This window comes from Rhyacophila brunnea, unplaced genomic scaffold, assembly GCF_057557595.1.
Source record: "Rhyacophila brunnea isolate RB1 unplaced genomic scaffold, BYU_Rbru_1.0 scaffold_4, whole genome shotgun sequence".
NCBI lineage: Eukaryota > Metazoa > Arthropoda > Insecta > Trichoptera > Rhyacophilidae > Rhyacophila > Rhyacophila brunnea.
The window spans coordinates 12,584,717-12,602,134 of record NW_028233068.1 but is presented as its reverse complement, the minus strand read 5'-3'; the positions used below and the strand labels follow the sequence as shown (position 1 = coordinate 12,602,134).

The 17,418-nt window shown below is 31.3% G+C and overlaps 1 protein-coding gene across 1 annotated transcript in view; it reads left to right on the top strand.

Moving 5' to 3' along the window:
- Window positions 1-17,418, top strand: part of LOC147066914 (irregular chiasm C-roughest protein-like) — a 428,804-nt gene that overhangs the window by 214,917 nt on the left and 196,469 nt on the right. The window contains exon 4 of the mRNA XM_085954087.1: window positions 10,557-10,598. The gene's annotated coding sequence lies outside the window, so the exon portion shown is untranslated. The remainder of the gene's footprint in view (window positions 1-10,556; window positions 10,599-17,418) is intronic.

The following is a 17,418-nucleotide window of genomic DNA, read 5'->3' as shown; positions in this document are numbered from 1 at the left end:
TTACATGAAATATTTTATACTAATAATACCAACCGTTTTTACTTCGACTTTCTAATAATTTAATAAACTATTTCTTTAATTCAACGAATACTTCAAAAGATTTATATTTTTTCAATATAAAGAATATTACAATCTCAAATTTTGTGAATTATTCGCTGATAACTAAAAATATTGTCTATTAACGCAGTTAACTCAGTATACTCAAAGCCCAAAGGGTACCTGAAAATCTGAAGCCTCGTCGTGTCATCACATTTCGCCATGATAACCTATCCTCGTGTCTCTATAAGTATATTATGGTTTATTAGATAGGTGCTTTATTTCGTTTCAGTATTCATTAGTATGTGTATACCTGGAAAATATTGCGTCGGATTCTTAATACATAAAAACACAAGAACAACATAGAAAACTTCATAGGTATAACAGATATAGTAACACTATTGAATTTAAAAATACAAGGAAACGAATTATCTCTCATACAAGTATACGCACCCACAAAAATAGCTAAAGAAGAAGAAATTGATACTTTTTATACATACTTTGTAACCAAGCACATAAAACTTTAATAATAATGGACGACCTAAATGCAAAAATAGGCCAACCCAGACAAGACGTTAGCTACGAAACCAAACAGGTATGGAGAAAGAAACCAGAGAGGCCAGAGATTAACACTTCGGAGGAGGCCTTCACCCGAAGAGGGGTTCTTACAAACCAAACAAACTAATTACATATCATTGTTTAATTTATAAACATTATCTACTAGTATTAGGTATATAGAAAAAAAAATTAATATATAGGTATATGTATTATACAAAAACATAAAAAATAATAATAATTAATATTATATAAACTAGAAAAGAAGTAGATAATACAACCATAGATAGATATATATACATAATAGATATATTCATTAGATATATTCATTTACTTTTGTTTGTAAGAAATAAAAAGGCTTTTTTTATTTTTTATTTTATTTTATTCATTAGTATGTATTTGCTACCCCGGCTGATACATTTATAATCTTACTGCGAAAATAATTAACTAATTTGTGCTATTTAGTTTTATAATTTTTGTAACCCTTATTATCATTATGTTCGAAAAATGTAGGCTGCGCAGTTATTTTCCGTATACTAAACAATAATATGTAGCTAACTAAATCTCATGTAGGTATCTCTAGCAAAAAGGTACCACTTGTCGCTTCCCCCTGAACAGGAAATAACCAAAAGCCCGCCCCCTGATTTTGTATTTGACTTTTCACGTATTTACTTTGTCTTGTTTAGGCTTTTAATATAAATAAGGGTCCAAACCCCTATTGTATTATACGAAAGAGAAAAGTTTTGCATTTTCACACATCTTCGCCCTCCAAATCTATAAACGTAAGATCGTCAAGTAACATACGTTTTAAAAGTACCATAATATTATTTTATTAGAAAAAATACCAGGTAACAGTGCCACATGTAAATATTCTTATCAATGCTCTCAATAATACCATTTACCTGACAATAATATTATGCACTATTTTTTATATCATAAGCAAAGCAATACAGGGTAACAATATCCATACCAAGGCGGGTGAGTGAAATGCATTTACGTGGCTAAGCAATTAAGCGCAGTGCGCATGAGAGGAATGCAACGTGGGTGTTCGATGTATGCGATCGCGCAACAAAGACGCATGCGTGCGTCCGAGTGAGACCGCGTATGAATTACAGACAAATAAAATCAAGACAAATATAATACTTACAATTTAATATGTTCCTATATTTCCTGTTGCTTTATTTTTTAACGTTAATTCTCTAAAGAAACTATTTTACAGTATGTAGGGACGTATAATAGATAATTTGAGTGAATATTGATTCAAATTAATCTGCGATACAAAACGACTTGCATCCAGTTTAAGCTAACGAAAAAAAGCAGAGCGGTGCAATTAAAACATAAACAAATCTTATTTGTCACTATAGATATACCATTATAAATCGTCAGGTGTTCGAAGCTCAACACAGTATAAAAAACTATTGAATTATATCTTAAATATTAGCATGTGGGCCCTCACTCAACGGACAACTTACACATACTTAAAAAAATATCAAAGATTTTTTTTTTCTTTTTTATGTCTTTATTTTTCTTCTTTTCATTTTTCGTCTTATTATTTTTTTTAAACTTCACGTTCTTATTATGTATATTTAGGTTATAAAGACGTTCTGCTACATCTTTGCTTCATTATTAGAAATATTAGGACTATTACTTAGGTGTAAAAAATATATGTTTTACAGAATTTAGTTGGCATACCTTCTAATAATAATTCTCCTGTATATCAGCATAAGTTTTTCTATTACAAAAGAAAACGACGAAGTTTTCTTTAATAAGAAAATCATCAAAATCAATGATCCAAGAAAGGCTTTTCCTTACCACCTTGGATTCATGCAGCGGGTAAAGTGTCTAAAACCCTCATTCCCTGAATAAACCTGAATATGGTGTACCTGTGTACTTTGTATCCACAGTCCTTTGTATAGAAACCCTATTGATCCCGGCGTCCAGTGACATCCATAGCTCATTGGCGTGGGGAAAAAAATATTTTCAATAGAGGATATTTGTAATATTTTCAATGAGATACTCTATGTTGAATATGTATATGTGAACAAGTATGCCAATAATAATTCCATGAATGTCTTATTTAGGTATGGTCCCAATATTGAAGCTCGATTTGATTTAAATAAAAAGGATTTCAAGTTTTATAAAATCGATGTTTTTTAAAATAATTATAAAAAATATTTAAACTATGAATTACTCAAAAATCTCTACTAGACAAAACATAAAAAACTTAATTAACTAAATTTTAATAATAAATATGACCATATAATATATGTAATAATAAGATGGGGTCCTTTGACAAATTCAGATTTTATAACATTTTTTTTTATTTGTAAGTTAATTGACTAAAAATAAAAATTATTTTTCTTTTTAATGTTTTCAGATACATATTTATTAATTAATACAGTTTAAATTGTAAATTATCAAAAAAAAATGTCTCAAATTGCAAGCTTCGTATTTTTCCGCTAGGTGCCTCTGGTAGGTATCGCCTTAAAAGCGTACATGTGAAACGGCAAATAATTTTCAACTGTATGTCATTCGGAGAGCGATAGTCGAGGCGTCTGCACGTCGGTTCGTTTTGTCATGGCATCGGATGAAAATATTCTTAAATCGTGTAAAGATGACTAAAAAACTTTACGTATGGACTTATAAAAGAAAATATGTCAAAGAATACACGATCTTTTTAGACCATGCCACAGCTGAGGTATAGCCTTAAGGTTACCGACTTAGAAACGCGACTAATTATTGTGATAATTCGTGATTTCTCATCAAAATATTGTAAATCATTGGGTTTAGCTCTATAAAAAATAGTTTTTTTTTCTTTAGCTTTAGTAACCTACATTATATAAAAACTTCCGATTTTCTTTAACAAGGCGTTCTTTAACATTTCTGTGCTAGTCATATAGTTTGAATAATTATTTTATTATTCAAGTTTTGCTTTCATACGCTTTAGTTCCTTTTAACCCCCACCTGCACGCCCTTCCTTATGCCTAGTTATCGCACAAAACAACAAAACCCTTCTCAGTCCGATGAACTACTTTACTACTTAATAAAACATAATTTTGTAATTTCCCTCCATTTGTTGTGAAGCAAAGTTTATTATGGACTGAAATGAAATTAGTTCGCTTGCGAATGTGTGAATAAATTTCAAGTTTGAGAGAGAAGTTGTGTACCTATAAGGGGTTAACATTATATTTATTTTACGAACTCGTGCTCTTAGCTGTGTACTTTGAGATTTGACAGTTCCATCAATAAGTTTTCTGTTAATACAGTGTCAAAAATTGAGAAATGTACTTACTACGTACCACGAGAAATGCTAGAACATTGTATAAGAAATGATAATCGTACAAAGTTTAATAAGTACCTGAAATGAAACTCTTATTTACCAGCAGAATATTAAATTATATTTCAAAAAACTAGCCAAATAAACAGAATGAAGCAATACAATTAGACATTGCAATACCGGTATTTCAAAACCGGTATCCCCGAAATACCGGTTTTATAAATAGGACAATACCGATACATTCGGTATTGAAAGCGGAAACAAAATGTATTAATAATTAACATAAAAGGTTTAATATGACTGTATTTTTGTCGGATTACGCGATCTCTGGTTTACTTCCATTACCCTTCAACGCCCTTGGAGACCATAATTAGCGTGTGATTAGTAGATACTTCTGTTTTTCCATATATTCTATAAGAATTACCGAAATACCAGTATTAGTATTTTCATTCGGTATTACAATCCCTAAATACAATTATTCGATTTCGATATTTTCAAATCAATGAGATAGAAAACGGTTGCACGTAGGCGCGCGCCTCACCTCATCATTCCACCTCTACTATTTGACCACTTTACCCACTCATATGATTCACAATGATTTGTTTAAAATTCGTCATTTTTGAGAAGTTTTATCTTCTATATCAGCGGTTCCCAACCTGTGGTACACGTACCACCGGTGGTACGCGAGTGGATAGTTGGTGGTACGCGAAAAATAATCAGTAATGGCGGACATAAAAAGTAAAAAAAAAATCAGTCATAAAAATAACATTTAAACTATTGTATTTTTTCTATAATTCATAATTTTAATCAATAATATACAGTACTTACAGTTGTATAGTTTGTCGAAACAACCTAATTAATTTTTGGTTAAACATCGATAAAGAATATGAAGAACTTACTGAAAAAGCTTTCAAATTCTTATTACCGTTCACTAGTACGGAATTAGTAGAAAGAGCTTTCTCTTCATAATATGTTTTTTTTTTAAATAAGTAAGTAATGAAACAAATTGGATGCAGGTGTAGATTTAAGGGTATATCTCACATCTTTTGAACCAAATTTCAAAAAATTATGTTCTTCGAAACAAGCACAAGGAACTCATTAAATTTATTTTGCTTATATTAATGTCCTTATATTTTCGTAAAATTTGTTTAAAATTAAACTTATAACTTGATACAATGTATTATAATCTTAAGCAACAATTTCATAACTATTATTTTCGATAATAAATAGAAAATTTCGGTACCTAATAAAAATATTTTTAAATGCAATTTCATTAATATTATTATATTTAAAACAAAAATTTCGCGTTCCTATAAATTTGTAAAATTGAATTGTCTCATTTTCATCAGAAGAATTTTTACATTTACCGTGTTTAATTAATTTTATATACATATAGTTTCTATTAATATCGGTAATTTTTAGAAAAATTGCCTGCGGCGCATTTCATTTTTTTATACAAATAATTTTATTTAATTCTATGTAATTTTTTTTAATAAAAATTAGTTGTTAAAAAAAACTTCTTTAAATGTCCTGGTTTTGAATTTCGACAAGAAATGAGCTTCCTTTTATTAAAAAAAAACATTGTGATATGTAAAGTTCAAATGTGTCATTTTTATCAGAAAAAATAAAACCTTTGGTATTTTTTAAAACTTAAATAAATTGAGTTCTGGGAAATATAGTCACCCTATAAAATTTATAATGCAAATAGAATAATAAATTTCTCGAAATACAACCATTTTTACGAAGTGGTACAATTAAGCGTGATGTACTACCAAGTGGTACACAAGCCAAAAAAGGTTGGGAAACGCTGTTCTATATTATATTTTAATTACTACAAGTTTTTTTTATATTGGCCCAGTAGTTTTTGATGTATAATGAGATTAATAGACCAATAGTCAGATTTAACTATATTTTGTTAGTTAGGTACATAAATTTTCATGGAAGTAATCGAAACGTTGATCAAACGGCAAATATTTCGAAATCAGACATTTCAATTCATCAGCTGAATGCAGAACTTTTCTAATTCGCGTTTGAAATATTGTTTAGCAGTGTTTTTTGAAACATTCTACTTAAGTTATTTATTATTTATAAAGACATTTATTTATATACCATTTTTTATAACGTTTTATTAGCTCATATTCTTGGTTTTCCGATGGTTGTTTGTCTAGTACAAATCTTGCAATCGATTTTTAACTAACTTCCCGACTAGCTAGACATTTGAAACTTTTAGAATATGTATATCAGAACACGATGCCAATGCATTTTTTTTAATACTTTTAGCCATTTTTAAGTAGAATTAAATTCATTGTCAGTTAATTCTGTTTTGTATGAAAAGTTATTTCGGAAGAAATCCGTAATCCAATCCACTATTATTGGTTGCTAGGGTCCTAACAACTAAAGTATTAATAATATACGTGCGTTACTATGGAAATCAATATGAGTGTCAAAATTACATTTCAGTATTATTTCTATCAAATACATTTTTTTTTATCGTTTAAGCTAGTCAAGTCAAGTCAAGTTTATATGATTCAACAGAAAATTTAAAAACGTTGTATATAAAAAGTTATTTTTATCTTGTAATCATTCTGTTTTAAATGCTATATTTAGAATATATCAGAACACGATGCCAATGCATTATTTTAATACTTTTAGCCATCTTTAAACAGAATTGAATTCATTTTCAGTTAATTCTGTTTTGTATGGAAAGTTGTTTCAGAAAAATCCGTAAAAAGTAAAAGACTATTATTGGTTGCTAAGGGGTGGTCCTAGCAACTAAATTATTAATATATACGTGCGTTACTATGGAAATCAAAATGAAATGTCAAAATGACATTTCAGTATTATATAATATGTTTGTTTTTATTTACTTCATATCAAGTATAAGTTTGAGCATATTGAGCATAATAATTCAACAGAAAATTTAAAAACGTTGTGTATAAAAAGTTATTTTTATCTTGTAATTATTAATGAATAGTCCTACTAAAAGATGTTGAATACATTTATATATAAAAGTAATAAATAATTTAAGTATGTAGGTTGTTTCAAAGAACTCCCTCCTAAAATATTTCAAATGAGACGAATATTATTATTAGCTTGTATATCTAATCTGTCTCAATATAGTACGTAGGTGTGAAAAATAATACTCTCTGTTTGAATTATGAATTATTATTTTATGAAAGACGACACGTAGACATGATGTAGGCGCCTTTTTAGCTTGTGGGGAAAATTTTAATTTTAAAATATTTACGCATAAATCCTTTTGTAAGAAGTACATAGTTGAAAGATGAAAGTTGTTTTACAATAATTCTGATAAAAGCTTGCGTCTAATAGGGATGAAGGAAATACGAAATAAGAATTACAAACTAGCCAACTCTAATCATTTTAGTCAGATACATACACACTTAGGATATCATACTTATTATTTTTGGCTTACAATATGTCATATTAACTAAACTCATTCGGCATACCTACGTCTTTGTAGTAGTAAAGAATATACATTTAGCGATTATTTCACATTTAGCTTGACTTATAAAATAATTTAAAATCAAGAATTTCCCAAACATAGTACCTACGAGGTAATTTCTAAAAATAATGCCAATTTTCATATTATGAATGTCAATGACATGGCGTCATCGTGATTTACCTTCGCGTACTACTAAATCACTGAATGTCTAATTGATATATATATATATATATATATATATATATATATATATTATAAATATGGGGAATCAGCGCTGATTTGAAAGAAATAATAAAAATAAATTAAAAAATAATAATTAAAATAAACTAAACATATTTTGTTTTTTTTTAATTGTCGCTTTAATGCGGAGAGTAGCATTAAATTTATAGAAATACCTACAATTTAACACATTTTACTGATTACCTTTCATCTCAGAACATAAAAATATATTATTTTTGTATACCTACCAATAATAATACGATTTATGAAAGAGAAATTTTTATTAGGACATTAAGTTTGTAAGTCTCGAAATCATGTTATGAATTTTTTTTATTAATGAAACAAAAAGTTACACATTGATTACAAAAATTTGAAATATAATAATGAAAATGCCATGTATACATTATAATATAGTTAAGCTTAACAAGATAGAGAGTAAGAATAACATAAATATAAAGAAATTACATAAGAAAATTACATGAGAAAAATGAGGAAGAATAATGAATAATTAAATTATATACAAAAAAAGTAATAAAAAAATATATATATAAGTATATATATGTATTTATACAAAATTTTATACAAATTTTTGGAGATAGCGCGTTTAAATGAAATATATTATAAATATATAATAAATACATAATTACAACCGCTACGACTTATATGGTACACAGTTTGGTTTCGCGTAAATCTTGATGGACAATGGAAACCCACCCTTTCGAGTAGGTTTGGCGAGTCAACAAAACCATTGATAATTTTAAAAAGAAAATATTGATATATCAGATATAGAACGTCGACTTTCCAAAGATGGTACCAAAAAATTGCAATTATTTGAAAGTTTGACATACCCTCTATAATCAGGTAAAATGCATATTTATTTGTGTTTTATTTCCATTGATATGCCGGATGACCTTCAATTTTCTTTATAGCATATATATTTATATATAGACACTTGATCCGATGTTAACTCTAAATACCTAAATTATCGACTTACCAACATTTGGCAGCAACTCCACGAAATATCAATTGATTGATTTGATTTTTTTAATATTTTTATTGAATAGAACTTTGATGAGGTCATAATACCAAAGCTCGAATCGATATAAATAAAAAGGATTCAAGTTTTGTACATTTATATTTTCTAGAAAATTAAAAAAGGGTAGGTATATGAAAACTATTAAATTTACGCTTCAATCAAATATTCCGTGCGTTACTTTGCATGTTATTTTATACTGCGGTAATATTATAACTTATAACATAACACACTCACAACTGTCGAAGTGTATATTATTATTATTTTCGTGTATTATACCTAATCGTTTACCTACAACCAACAGGCAATCCTCGCCACTAATTCCTTGTACAAATACTTACTATTAAATCATTATAATATATCATTTTCCATGACACCACATGTATTATTTAATTGCAATTACATACAATTGTTTTTTTTTCTTTGTATGAATATGTAATAATTACAATTAATTATTTAATGTGCTTAAAGCAATTAAACTTCTAAATATAGTATATACAATAATCCCTCGGTACAGTGCTAAATCCTGTTGCTTTTGCCATAATATCGTGATACAATGAGTGCAATGCATAGATCAATAATTCTACTTTGTAGCATCGTCACAGGTTGGACGGAATATTTATGATGGTGACATGGTCGTAATATTACAATTTTACGTTTAATATTTGTATGCTGTTTTTAATCACTATTAGTGTTCTAAGTAACATAGTAATTTGTAAACATCTATCTATGTTAACAGTAAAATAATAGCGTCCAATTACTTGAACACAAAATAGTGCTCAATAGCTTCCAGAGTAATAATTAATTCCTCATATCACTAAACACAATCAGGCAACACTCACACTACCAACGCTGTTTTTGTATTGCTCGGTTTTTACGGCAATTTTCTTTATTGCCTTTTTTCTGATGAAAAAAACCTTAGTATCAGCCAACACACATTCAGTTGAATATTATAATACATATCGATGGTTTAGTCAGTTTAATGCAAAGATATCGTATGTCCAGTTTTGTATGTTTTGAGAAAATCAAATTTTAAGATTTGACATGAGAAATGGACATAATATTATGTATGTGGATGATACAATATCTTCTCAAATATGCAATTTGAACATACAATATTTTTACAGATACGATGCAGACAAATGTTTTGTGTATGTTAACTATATAACGATATATCCGTTTTATTATATTTTTTCTTTGTGGGTAATTATTGTATATATTCATTTTATTTCTTCTTCTTCCACCCTGTCACGTCCTAACATTGGGGCATAGGGCAAGCACAAGTTGGCGTCACTACCATCGCCAACGCTTGCGCCTCCCGCCATGTCAGGACCTGCAGTACGTAGGTCGCTCTTGTAGCACCGCTGCAGGGTGAGGGAGAGCCGGCCACGGCGATGGAACCCTTGAGGCTGTGCCACAAGGGTACGAAGTGCCGCACTCTTTGGCGGCATCCGGAATACGTGTCCCAACCTCGTAAAGCGTCGTTCGTGATAACTTCAATCACCGAAGGCTGTTGTGTCTGCTCACGAACTCGGGTGTTTGTAACGCGGTCGTACCAATGTACCCCTAAGATTCGGCGGAGACATCGATTCTCAAAGCTCAAAAGCCGAGACTCTTGAAGCTTAGTAAGATGCCATGTCTCACAGGCATACAGGGGCACAGGTAGCACGCACGCGTTTGTTTAGGTACACATTTAGTAGTAGTATGCACCATTACAATAATACTTCATATCCACCGTATTTGAACATCGCGGTGGGGTAATGGTGGAGCACACGCCTGTAAAATCCATGTGAAATCTAATAGATTCAACAAATGGCTAATAACAGTCCATCGTAAAAAAAAAATATGTTAACATAGCATCAATTTTATATCAATAATAGCTAAAATACATAACGTCCTATTTGTATTAAAAAAATAATTATTTTCTTTTTATATACACTTACCTAATGTATTTTTTTATTATTTTTTCACAGGTAGCAATAATTATCGATCTGAGGCCGGTCACATTATTTATGGTAAGTTTATAGTTTTTTCACAATATTTTTTTAATCGTTTACATACATCTTTGTCTATGTCAAGATGACCTCCGTGTGATTTGACATTCGGCCAACCTTCTCCGAGACACGGTGCTACTGTCGAATTTTAATCTCACTGATAATGGAATAGTTCATCATTTTAGCTTTTTATAAGACTATTGACATTTGTTCCTGATAATAGAAACAGATTTCAAAAGCGCATAGTCTCGCATTTATTGTTCAAGTCTCAGAGGCATACTAAGAAGACAATATACCTCTACTAGCTAGGGGCATTTTTGTCACCTTGATAACGTTTTTTCTCTTCCAATTTCGATGCAGTTTTAGCATTGCGTTTTTTACCATTGCTATTTTTAGTGTGCAGTCGACTCCGTATACAAACTCAATCGTAGATTATTTTATTAAGTATCTATTTTTTTTGTATCTTAGTCATTAAAAAAAAAAAATGTTTAGTAAATTGCATAATGCGGCCATTCGACGTCGTAGTATGGCTGTATTTGTAGTATTTTACTGGCCGCAAAATCCGACTCATATCTTGTAGATTAATTCAAATTTAATACAAGATCCAGTCTTATTTATATTAAATCCTGTATACATATATTCTTTTTAACACTACAACAAGCCATGAAACCCAATAACAGTAGTGTATTTAGAAAGAGAATAGAAACAATAAATTACAAATACCCAAGCTTTGAGAATATAATCTCATCAACATATTTTGACCTCAACGAGATTCGAACTCGGGCCTCTTACACGTTGGACTGCGAATTACGTATTTTTAATTAGCAGAGTATGAGTCCTGGTTGCCTCCAACATTGCTTTATACCATACCCTCTTTCTTGCTCTGGAATACCAGTTAGATTCAATGATAATCTGGAGATTGTTTGCTTCTTCATCCAGCCACCAGACTCGTGGTCTTCTGCGCATCTATTCTATACACAACACTGCTATCGGAACCTATCGAGGGTAGTTTTTTCATATGTTTGTATCGAAGTATTATAATTGTTACAATAAGCCAAAACTATCACGCTCTAAAATTTAGCACACCCAAGAGAGGTGCTGTTAAAACATGGCATTTATTGTAACAATTATAACTAACTTATTGTAATTGTTACAATAAGTGATAATACTTCAATACAAAACTACCCTCGATAGCTGCTGATAGTGGCCGATAGCAGTCTTGTGTATAGAATAGATGCGCTGGTGCAAAATTGCCCCTCCGGCATTATCGGTGTTAATCTCTTTGACAACTCAATATTTATTATATTTTTTATCATTTACAACTGTCTTACAATCAAATAATATGTGTCTTAAGTATTATTTTTTTAATTAACACAGTATACAGATTAATGGTCTCTTAATGTATCCAGCTTTTACTTGTCTAATTCAAATGAAAAATAATAGCACCCTATATACACATTTTATTTGTCTCAGAACACATTGGCGCATATGTATAAAGCGTGCATAATATCTTTTGTTGAATTACAAGGGTTAAGACGCTGGTAACCCATCTCGGTTAAAAGGGATAACCCTTTCAGCCGCTCTCTTGTAATGTAGTAGCACTGTACTGGCCCAATCAACCCTCCGCGTCCGGAGGGGAGGGGGCAGCTCTAATTATTTCACCTCACCTGTCTTTCTGAGTGTCCTTTTCTGGTTAACACGGTTTGCATTTTAGTGAGACAATATACGTGTGTACGAGATACTTTTTAAATGTTGTGGCATGACACCTTTCTAAGACACCATTTGACACAGAGTGGTAAGGTTAAATTAATCTAAAAAACAGTAATTTAAAAATAATATTACTTCACTAATAAGCCATGACTTTTACTCAATGAATAATTCACAAGATTTTGAGAATTTAACATTCCATAATATTGAACATACATAACTTGAAAACACCTAAGATATACCTACTAGAAAAAATCATGTTTGAAAAAAAATACGAAACTCAACGGGATTTGAACCCGTATAACCATTAATGTCACGCCAATCTGTGCATTAACCAATTATGCTACGAACCTCCTATCTAATTAGTCGAGCTTCGTATTTTTTTCAATTGAGAAAGGACAGAGAAGATCTGCGTAGTATCAAAACCAAGAAATAACAGTACCTCGTCCACAATATGAGAGGACAAAAATACAGCATTCCTCAACCTGTCATTTAAGGAAAGATAATGGTAAGCGTATCAGAGGACGACGCCGCATTTCGTGGCTTAACAACCTCTATGATTGGTACGGGTGCAGCTCCACTGAACTGTTCCGGGTAACAGATGACAAAGCTAAGATCGCCTTGATGGTAGCCGACCTCCGCAAGGGGATGGCACAATAATAAGATATTATAATACGAGGATGGGTCAATCAGTCCTTAGAAAAGCCGACAGGTGGCGCGACTAGTACTGTAAGCGGTTTGTTTTCATGCAGCGGCACTACCGATTCAGTATGCTGCGAAGTTTCAATCAGATTGGTCGGGTTGTTGTGTGTTTCTCGTACATTTAAAAAAAAAATTTGCTTGTGGAAAATGGAAAAATGGAAAATGGAGAAAATTGAGTTTAGAGCTGTTATTAAACATTTTAATATAAAAGGGTTAACAGCAAAGGAAATAAAAAATGAGTTGGATTTAGTTCACGGCATATCTGCTCCTTCACTTGCAACTATTTATAACTGGTTAAATGAATTTAAACGTGGTCGTACATCAACAAAGGATGAACCACGCTCAGGACGTCCTGTAGAGGTGACTACACCAGAAATGATCAATAAAATCCACAATATGGTGTTAAGTGACCGAAGATTAAAGTTGAGTGAGATAATTGAGGTTACAGGGATCTCAAAAGGTAGCGTCATTTCTATTTTACATGACAAATTGGGCATGAAAAAAATTTCTGCAAGATGGGTGCCGCGTTTGCTCACAGTCGACAATAAACGCAATAGGGTGGTGGCCTCTAAAGCCCTGTTGTCGCTCATGCAACGCAATCCGGATGAATTTTTTCGTCGCTTTGTGACTGTAGATGAAACATGGATACACCACTATACTCCCGAGACGAAAGAACAGTTAAAGCAGTGGATTGCGAAAGGCGAACCATGTCCAAAGAAGGCGAAAACCGTAAAATCAGCTGGTAAGGTTTGGCTACTGTATTTTGGGATGCACGTGGAATTATTTTCGTTGACTATTTGGAAAAAGGAAAAACAATAACAGGGGATTATTATGCATCTTTATTGGACCAGCTAAAAAACAAAATTGAAGAAAAACGGCCTCATTTAAACAGGAAAAAAATCCTCTTTCATCAGGACAATGCCCGTGTTCACACATGTTTACGATCAATGGCTAAAATTGAAGAATTGAAGTTCGAATTGGTCGACCACCCACCGTATTTGCCAGATTTAGCCCCCAGTGACTTTTTCCTTTTCCCAAACTTAAAAAAATGGCTAAGTGGACAACGTTTTTTTTTCAAATGAAGAAGTCATCGATCGGACAAATGCTTATTTTGAGGACCTTCCGAAAACTTATTTTTCTGACGGTTTAAAAAAAATTGAGAAACGTCTAACCAAGTGTATTGAGCTCCAAGGAGATTATGTTTAGAAATTAAAAAAAAATACAAAAATAAAAACTGTTTTAATGCTTTTTTCTAAGGAATTATTGACCCACCCTCGTATCTACATCACATATAATAATTTATAATAAATAATTTAAAACTCAATTAAATTAAAACTAATAAATCGTAAATCCAAATATGTCTGTAATAAGGAAATTGTAATATGCTTCGTCTCAGTTTTTAAACTCTAAAGCAGTGGTTCCCAAAGTTGACAGGGCTCCGACCCATCTAACAAAAAATTACAATCTTGGGACCCACCTCTTAGCTGTCTTAGAGAAAAGAGGGCATAAATATTGGTAATGCTCAGATTCCCCAGTGGCGAGTCGTGGAACTACTTAATGCTGTCTTATTTGTTCTAATTGAAATAAAAAAAATATTTTTTATAAGAGTTACCAATAGCTGAATGAAATATCAAATTTATCACTTCCTATTTTTTTAAATTCATGTATATAGTGGCGAGGGCCCACTCAATATTCGCTCGCGACCCACTGGTGGGTCGCGACCCATAGTTTAGGAAACCATGCTCTAAAGAAAACAGCCACTAAACCATTTATATTATTATATCTCAACAAAGAGTGCAACGAATTAAGATTTTCTGGATTATTAAACTTTTCGGATATCCTGAGAAGTACCTAATAGAGCCCAAAGCGCACATTATTAAATACTATAATAATAATAATATTTACTTTCTTATTTGTTATTAGAGGTAACGTGATGACAAGGAAATGTTCATAAGTATGCTTTTATATAAAGATAAACATTGTAATAGTAGGTACATAATACGGATTACTTATTGAAGTTTAATTATGAGGTAGGTACCACTAAAACTTACATAGGCATCTAACTGACTAAACTGGACTTAAACAAAACTTTAAGTAATTGAGACAGAACTTAAATACTTAGTAGAATTCAATTATACAAGTTTATAATATATTACTAATATACTATTTATAATTAAGTTATACGAAAATATTATTATAAAATCGTTGGTTTATAAATACTGTTATAATATAGGTTCAACTATTTATTTTAAAAAGACACATTGAACATATAACAAATTATTAATTCAAGACGTTCACAACATGACATTTAGAATAAAAAAAATACAGATAAATCAAATTTATAGAGAAAAACAAACAAAAAAAATATGGTACTGTTCGGTTAAAGCGGATACAGCGGAAAACGCTTTTTGAAAATAGCCGATAAACTGGATTATTTGTTAGTTTGGGTTAGTTTAGGTTAGGTTAGGTTGGGTTAGGTTAGGTTAGGTTTGGTTAGGTTAATATTACAAATAATCCAGTTTATCGGCTATTTTCAAAATGCGTTTTCCGCTGTATCCGCTTTAACCGAACAGTACCAAAAATATTTTATAGCATAAGAAATAAAATTAAAAAACATCAATAATTCAAAAAAAAAATACAAATTCAACAATAAAATAGAATTTTAAAAACAAAATACATATTATTGCATCGCTAAAAATGTCTACATCTCTAGGGAGTGCATTGACCAGCCGCACAGCCCTCGCTATTGGTGCCTGGTGAGCCTGATACGAAAAAACAGCTTTCACCCAATGTATTATATAAGTATATATTAATTATATCATAGTTAACACAGCAGCGTTCCTTCAATAATTAAACACAAATATTTGAAATTCCCCATGACAAAGAAATATGTAAGTACCTACTCAATTTTCCATACGTCGTAAAAATTATTAAGTATTGATCTTCTTTTGAGTACCTAGTCATTGGTAAACCGTGTTCGGAAACTTGTATCACACTACACCGTGAAATGTTGTATCGGAAATATATGACCGTATATTAAAGACCGTCCAACCTCTTAGGGTCGTACAGTACTGATATACAACTCGTGTCTAAATAAAACACGGTTCTTGTCGGTTTACACTTTACAGGAAGCCAGCAGTAAACAAATTTTGAAAATAGCCGTTATACTGGATTATTTGTTAGGTTAGGTTTTCATTCTTGAATTCATGAATTTTGCCAAAATCGGCTATGAAAATTGAAATAATGTTTATATTGAATCTAATAAAATTGGAGACCGTATAGTATACGGTCATCTCTTTCCGATAAGAAAGCTCGCGACGAACTGTACCACGGTGAAATGTTTTACGTACAATTTACATTATTATTTATTAATCTGATATTCTCCTACTGTGCAAAGAGCCAAATGCGCGGCGGTAAGGGGAACTACGCCTCAGTTTAAAGTGCGGGGAATCACATATTATTACATTTCTCTCACTTCTGCGGCAGGCTTTGCGTCATGCAATACAAATAAAGAAAGGTCACGCGGGTTTCTTTATAGTTAATTTTAAAATAATATATATTATAGTCGGTTTTTCCTCTTCAAAATATCAATGAAATCAAATTTCATATTTTTATATTATCATGGGCACATACGTGGTTTGATCGATTTTAATTCATCACGCAATCGACGCCTTGGTCGTTTCTTATTTATAAGTTCAAAAATCTTCAATATTATTCACTATGTACCTATAGTAAAACACTTCACACACAAAGGAAAATTCTCTTCCAATATTGAAAACCAATTCTCAGTGTGCAATATATCGAGAGCCCGTACATCGCATGGTAAAGTTGTGTATACTCGATTAATAATTCTAAGCATGGCTTCTGGTGGACTCAGGAGCGCCGTGGTGGGCGTTCCCATGAGACCTGGCTTACGTCAACAATCTGAGTCAGCCGGCAATCAATGGACGATCTTTGAATACACACAAGACCTGCACTTTGCTAAAGACTGCCCTGCCTACTGCAAATTGCATAATGCTTATATTTACTGGATAACGGTTACCTGTACATACGATACGTATTTATGCCGTTAGGATCAATAATGTTAATATAACTACATAGGTTATGTAAGTTATAATCTCGCTCTCCTATATAAATATCGAATACAACTAATTTCACCCTTAAATGCATAATAACAACCCTTTCATTTACACATTACTTTCCTAATCGGTAGTATTATAAATTAACAGTACTACCTGTGAATAAAAACTATACTCCTTTCATTATTCGCTATTGACTCTGAAGTCCCTTGAGATGTTGATCGTATTTTTTGCCTTGTGTTCTTCTGTGCTGGCCCCTTTTTACCCCCTTTTCTTCTCGATTATTTATCTCTCTGGTTGCTCATTTAGTTTTTAAATAAAATTTCATTCAGACTAAAAATATAAGTATAAAG